The sequence below is a fragment of the Nicotiana tomentosiformis genome, chromosome 1 (assembly GCF_000390325.3).
Source record: "Nicotiana tomentosiformis chromosome 1, ASM39032v3, whole genome shotgun sequence".
Lineage (NCBI taxonomy): Eukaryota > Viridiplantae > Streptophyta > Magnoliopsida > Solanales > Solanaceae > Nicotiana > Nicotiana tomentosiformis.
Genome location: NC_090812.1, coordinates 37,288,565 through 37,296,271, shown reverse-complemented (window position 1 = coordinate 37,296,271; position 7,707 = coordinate 37,288,565).

Here is a 7,707-nt window from a genome sequence, read left to right as displayed (position 1 = left end):
ATTGATAATAATCTGATTGATGTTGAAATTGAGAGCCTGTGGGCACGAGGTGCCGTGAGTAAATAATGAGGATATTTGGCACGTGAATTGTCCGTGCAGTTGAGATATGAAATGTGGGCACGAGGTGATGTGATGAAATGATAATGGTATTTGGCACGTGAGTTGTCTATGCAGTTGTGATATGAAATGAGGGCACGAGGTGCCGGAAAAATATGATGATTTAATTATGGGCACGAGGTATCATGGAAACATGAAAATTGGGCTGAGACCCGTGTTTATGAAAAATATGAAATTGGGCTGAGACCCGTATTTTTATGATTATGAAATGAGGTGTCACATGGTGACTTTTTAATTGAAACAATTATATTCAAAATATTTATTTGGAAGGATTTTTACTTAGAAAGAATTGTATTTGAAAGATATTTATTTAAGGAAATTATATTTGAAAAGATTTATTGAAAGAATTATATTTGAAAAATAATTATTAAGAAAATTATATTTGAAAGAGAATTATTTGGAAGAATTATATGTGAAAGACATTTATTAGAAGTACTTGATTTAATTGGGTGTAATTATAATTTTTAATTGTTGAGCGATATTAATGGTATTCTTGTTGTCTATTGTGCATATCACTGGTTGTTTCATGTTGCTCTGTTGTTATTTGTTTCCTATTATTTTGTATATTATATTGCACATATTATTAGACTAGTAAGTGTATTGACTGTACCTCGTCTCTACTCCATTGAGGTTAGTCTTGATACTTACTGGGCACCGCTGTGGTGTGCTCACTCTACACTTCTGCACATTTTTGTGTAAAGCCAGGTATTGGAGATATCGGACTTGAGCAGAGTTAAAGTGCGATCGTAAAGGTTCAAGGTAGAGCTCCTTGGCTGTCGCAGTCCCTTGGAGTCTTTTCATTTCATTGTACTGTTAATTTGTAATCAAACAGTATTGTATATTCGCTCCTCGTGATGATTCCATGTATTCAGTTAGAGTTCGTGACTCAGTACTACCAGTCTTAGGAGGTTGTATATTCATATTTATTCCGTTGTTAGTTTTGGTTACTTATTTAAATAAATAAAAAACAAATGGCTTCAAAATATAATAGAAATCGGCTTACCTAGTCTTAGAGACTAGGTGCCATTACGACGCCTGTGGTGGGATTTTGGGTCGCGACAAGTTGGTATCAGAGCTCTAGGTTCATAGGTTCTACGAGTCACGAACGAGTCTTGCGGATCGGTACGGAGACGTCTGTACTTGTCTTCGAGAGGCTACAGAACTGTTAGGAAATTTCCATTTCTTTCATTCCTGTCGTGCAGATATTTGTTGAATTTGGAATTTGAGCCTTTGTATCTCTATTCTCTCACAGATTGTGAGGACATGAGCTATCGGGTTAGCTGAGCAGGCATCCGCACATACTGCTAGGGCTGCAGGAGGCCGGGGCAGAGGTAGAGGCCGAGGAAGGGCACGTGCTATGACTAGAGCACCTGTCAGAACAACAGTTGAGGAGCCACCAGTAGCTCCAGCTGGGGGACAGGTACCAGAAGCACCTGTTGTTACCCCCGGACTTTAGGAGACTTTGGCACAGTTCCTGAGTATGTTTGGTACATTAACTGAGGCGGGATTGATCTCTATTGTACCAAACATTCCGCAAATTGGGGGAGTAGCTCAGACTCCTATCACAACTCCAGAGCAGCAGGTTCACGTTGGTCAGGTTCCAGGTGTAGTACCTGTACAACCTGTTATTCTGGTTCGGCCTGAGGTCGGGCCCGAGGCATCAGAAGAAGAACAAAAGAGACTTGAAAGGTTTAAGAAATATGATCCACCAACTTTCAGTGGCACAACTACAGAGGATGCCCAAGAATTTCTAGAAAATTGTCACCGTATTCTCCGCACCATGGGTATTGTGGAGGTGAGCGGAGTTTCCTTTACTATATTTCAACTGTCAGGCGCAGTGTATCGGTGGTGGCAACTCTACGAAGAACGTAGACCAGCCGATGCCACACCACCAATTTGGGCTTAATTTTCGGAAATGTTCTTGAAAGAATTTGTTCCCCAGACTCTCCGAGATGCGTGGTGCACAAAGTTTGAACGGTTACATCAGGGCACTATGGCAGTGTCAGAATATGCTATCAGGTTCAGTAAGTTAGCCGGTCATGCACCTATCTTAGTTCCTACAATCAGAGAACGGGTCCGCAGATTCATTGAGGGGCTCGATTATGATATTAAAATATGCATGGCTCCATAATTGCAAACTGATGCTTCATTTCAGCAAGTAGTGGAGATTGCAAGGAAGATTGAGGGTGTTTTAGGCGAGGAAAGGGGGTCTAAGGAGGCCAAAATCTGGAGGGTTCAGTGGATTTTACTCTTCAGCTAGAACCCATTATAGCGGAGGCTCGAGCAGTCGGTCAGCTCAGTCTGCACATCAGAATACTCGGAGTGCTCCAGTTTACAGTGCACCACCGATACAAGATTCTTACAGTGGTTATTCCAGTTATTCGGCACAGATTCAGTACGAGCAGTCGCGACCTCAGAGGGGTTGTTATGAGTGTGGTGATACTAGACATATCATGAGAGATTGTCCCAAACTTGAGAGGGGTGGATTCCATCAGAACACTCCAGCTACAAGCTTTATTCAGTTGATACTCCACATGCACAGTCAGCTAGAGGTGGAGGACAGGCGGATAGTGGGTGCCTAAGAGGTGGAGGCCCGACCCATTGATGTAATCACTATGATTTGGCTGGGGCCAATACACCATATGGTGTCGTTACAGGTACGATCTTGATTTTTATTATAAAGGATAATTTCCCTTAATTTGATTCGATTCTAAATATTAAGGCGAGTCCTCCTATTATGCTCCACTTATGGTGAGCTTCGTAAATTTGTGACTCACTTATATGTGTATCCCTGTTGGGAGATTTAAAGATGTGAGCATGTGTCTGTCACTTTATTTTTGTGCACCATTGAGGGTTATAAGTCCAAAAGCAAAAAAAATTATTATTTAATATAGTGTGTTTAATGTGTTTCGTAATAATTGATTCCAATTTTAATATGAATTATACGCCCTGCCGGTATGAGGGTTCATTATATGTTGTAAAAATAAATAAAAAATAAAAAATTTGTTTATGAAATATATTAAAAAGAAGATAGAAAGGAAATTAAAAATTTCAGTTGGCACAATGTGCAACATAATTGTGATTCGGATTTGAGGACAAGATCCTCGCATTTTTATACATGATGTAAAATATTTAAACCGGGCCGCAAGCCGCGGTGGAAATTATGTAAGGACAAGGTCCTTGTGGTGAAATATTTATGAGTTCAAAATTCTCCCTGTGTGAAATTTAATTTGTACAATAATATTAATAGGGAGCCATGCCTGTTAGGCTTATATGATAATTCTTGTATATTTTCTGTGCATATTCAGCCATTTTCGTATTGTAAACATTGAGTTTTAGCCCATGAGATGAGTGCCCAAGTGGCGTTAAATGTGACTCATTAATCCGAGTAAGTAATCATGAGGTCTTCATGCCTCACATTTTGTTGTAAGTATTGTGAAAATTTGAAATGAGGTGGTGGTTAATATGAGATTAATTGATGATGCTGGAATTAATTATGAACAGCTTTTAAGACCAGAGATGTGGTGATGAGCATACATATGATGTGCTTCATGTCCTGATATCATTATGATAAGGCAATGCTGAGATTAATATTATTGATATATACCCTGTGGTATTTTGTTGGGTTGTGGATATGTTGTTAGGAGTTGTTTGGGTGTTACTCTGGCAGATGGATAGGCCCAATTACAGGGGAGACTCTGCCAAAATTTCTAAAAGAATTGGGAGTTAGTAAAATTAGGAGGATTGGGAATTTGTAAAAGAAAAGATAAATATGTTATATGTTTGAGGGCGAATGATCCTAAGTGGGGAATAATGTAGTACCCCAGAGAAAGTTTTGAATTACTTCAACACTATTGAGAAATTTTTTATATGTGCGTAGGCACGAGTTGCTATAGCCAATTGAGACTAATACTGTGCGTTGTTGTGAGAAATTAGGCATTTTGGAAATGATTGGAGAGTTAGGGATTTTGCTTTAAAGCTTATAAGAATGGAGAAAATAAATAATCTCAATTGAGATGGTGTTGTCGGACCCGTGTTAAATTGCGGGAATGTAAAATCACTCACAAGTATGTGTGCAAGAATATACTTAGTAATTTAAAGTTCTCAAAAAGATTCTTAGCACGTTCGAGGATGAACGTTTGTTTAAGAGGTGGAGAATGTAACGACACGACTTGTCGTTTTAAGAATTTATGCCCCGTTCAGTGACTAAAGGTTTCGAGCAGCCTCGCAATATGTATTATGACCCGCATGTGTGGTCGAGTTTGATTTACGGATGATTCGGAGTGATTTGGGACACTTAGTCCCTAAAACAAAAGCTTAAGTATTAGAATTTTGACCGTAGTCGGAAATGTGTGAAGACGACTCTGGAATGGAGTTCCGTCGGTTCCGTTGGGTAATTTTGGACTTAGGAGTGTGTCCGCGCTGTGAATTAGAGGTCTGTAGCCAATTTAGGCTTGAAATGGCGAAAGTCGAATTTTTGGAGAATTGGACCGGAAGTGGACTTTTTGATATCGGGGTCAGAATGTAATTCCGAGAGTTGGAACAACTCCGTTATGTTATTTGGGACTTGCCTGCAAAATTTGACGTCATTGCGGGTTGGTTTGATAGGTTTCGACACGAGTTTTAGAAGTTGGAAGTTTTTGAAGTTCATAAGTTTGATTTGTGATGTGATTTGTATTTTCAGCATAATTTGATGTGATTTGAAACATCGAGCAAGTCCGTGATATGTTATTGGACTGGTTGGTATGATTGGACGGGGTCCCGAGGGGCTCGGGTGTGTTTCAGGGTGGTTTCGGACCAAATTGGAGTTGTTTGGACTGTTGTTGCTGAAGTCTGATTTCCTTCTTCGCGAACGCGAAGGGAGTCCCGCGTTCGCAAAGAGGAATTTGAGAGGCTGATGATTTGTCCTTTGCGAACGCGAAGCTGTGAACGTGAACGCGAAAAAGGAGCAGGGCAAGCCTTCGCGAACGCGGCCCAGGCAACGCGAACGCGAAGAAGAAAGGAAGATAGGGGCCTGGGGTCGTTTGGCCTTCGCGAACGCAAATGCGAAGGAGTTGGTCAACTGGTCTTCGCGAACGCGACTCTTTTCACGCGAACGCGAAGAAGGATTTGAGGGAGCTGGATTTTGGCCTTCGCAAACGCCAAGCAATGGTTGCGAACACGAAGAAAGTGTGTCTGGGCAGAATTAAAAGTCCCAAAAACGGGGGTTTGAGTTCATAATTCAAAATCAAATTGGGAGCTCGGTAGAAGGCGATTTTTGGAGAGATTCTTGCGTAGGTGTTTGGGGTAAGTGATTCTTATCCAGTTATGATTAATTTTCATGATTATGTTTTTGAATCCATCATTTAATTCGGATTTAATAGAGGAAAAATCAAGATTTTTGTAAAATCTTCCAAAAACGAAAATAAGAAGATTTGGAAGTCGAGTTGTTATTGGAATTCGATAAAATTGGTATGGTTGAACTCGTATCGGAATGGGTGTTCGGATTTCATGAAAATTATGTCGGGTTTCGAGAGGCGGGTCCCGCATTGACTTTTGTTGACTTTTTGGAATAAAATTTTAAGTCAACGTATTATTATCCGAAATTATTTCCGATGAATTTTAATGAAGTTATACAATTAATTTGGATAGATTTTAGCTGTCTGGAGTTCAATTCAAGCAAGAAGGCTATTTTGGAATATTGGCCTAACTTCAAAAAGGTAAGTGTCTTGCTTAACCTCGAGTGGGGGAATTACCCCTTAGGCATCGAGTCTTATATGCCATTTGTGAAATGTAAAAAGCCGTGTATGCAAGGTGACGAGTACGTACTCGGCTTATATGTGTAAATTTTATTGAGTTAAAGTCCTGAGCATATTGTGTGGTAAATTGGGTAATTGTTGGTATATATTTAATCATCTAATTGTCGATGCATAAATCCTTGTTGTTGTTGAATCTGTTGTTATATGTCAATTCGATGTGATTGTTACTTGATTATTTATGTAATTCTGTGAATTTGTTGGTTTAATAATTATGGAATTTAATTTTATTATGAATTTTTCCTCTGCAAATAATTAATTAAATGAGCTTAAAAAGAGGTGTTTATATAATTATTGAAAATTTGATCTTTATGAAGACTTTGCTTTATGTTAAGTAATTTTTATCTCTATTTGATTATTTTTGAGTGTTGTACACATTGTGTGGAACATTTGGCTATTTGTTGTGAAATTAATTGACTTGGTTGTAGCTTTGGAATTTAGTTGTGGCAATTGAACAAATTGTGATATGAATTGATTTTGTTATGTTGCTGTGATAATTTCCCGTGTAAAATTGTTGTGTTGTGTGAGTTGTTATTTTGGGGAGATAAGGGTGGCATTTCACCGTTGATATTATGTGATTATAAGGGTGTATATCACTGTTGTTGTATTTGTTGGAATATTGTCTCGGCGGAGCGATAAGGGTGGCTATAGGAGAGATAAGGGTGGTAATAGGAGTGATAAGGGTGGCTATTGATATTGTCTGGGCGGAGCGATAAGGGTGGCTATTGTCAGGGATGATATGTGATGATGTGGGGTTGTGGTATTGATGATTTTCATGTGATGTTGTGATTTTCTTATGTTTATTTTTATACCTTGTGCAACTTGTCTTGTTGTTAGTAAATTGATAATAATCTGATTTATGTTAAAATTGAGAGCCTGTGGGCACGAGGTGCCGTGAGTAAATAATGAGGATATTTGGCACGTGAATTGTCCGTGCAGTTAAGATATGAAATGTGAGAACGAGGTGCTGTAATGAAATGATAATGGTATTTGACACGTGAGTTGTCCGTGCAGTTGTGATATGAAATGAGGGCACGAAGTGCCGGAAAAATATGATGATTTAATTATGGGCACGAGGTATCATAGAAACATAAAAAATGGGCTGAGACCCGTATTTATGAAAAATATAAAATTGGGTTGAGACCCGTATTTTTATGATTATGAAATGAAGTGTCACATGGTGACTTTTTAATTGAAAGAATTATATTCAAAATATTTATTTGGAAGGATTTTTACTTAGAAAGTATTATATGAAAGAATTGTATTTGAAAGATATTTATTTGAGAAAATTATATTTGAAAAGATTTATTGAAAGAATTATATTAGAAAAATAATTATTGAGAAAATTATATTTGAAAGAGAATTATTTGGAAGAATTATATGTGAAAGACATTTATTTGAAGTACTTGATTTAATTGGGTGTAATTATAATTTTTAATAGTTGAGCGATATTAATGGTATTCTTGTTGTCTGTTGTGCATATAACTGGTTATTTCATGTTGCTCTGTTGTTATTTGTTTCCTATTATTTTGTATATTATATTGCACATGTTATTAGACTAGTGAGTGTCTTGACTGTACCTCGTCTCTACTCCATTGAGGTTAGTCTTGATACTTACTGGGCACTGTTGTGGTGTGCTCACTCTACACTTCTGCACATTTTTGTGCAGAGCCAGATATTGGAGATATCAGACTTGAGCAGAGTTAAAGCACAATCGTAAAGGTTCAAGGTAGGGCTGCTTGGCCGTCGCAGTCCCTTGGAGTCTTTTTATTTCATTGTACTATTAATTTGTAAT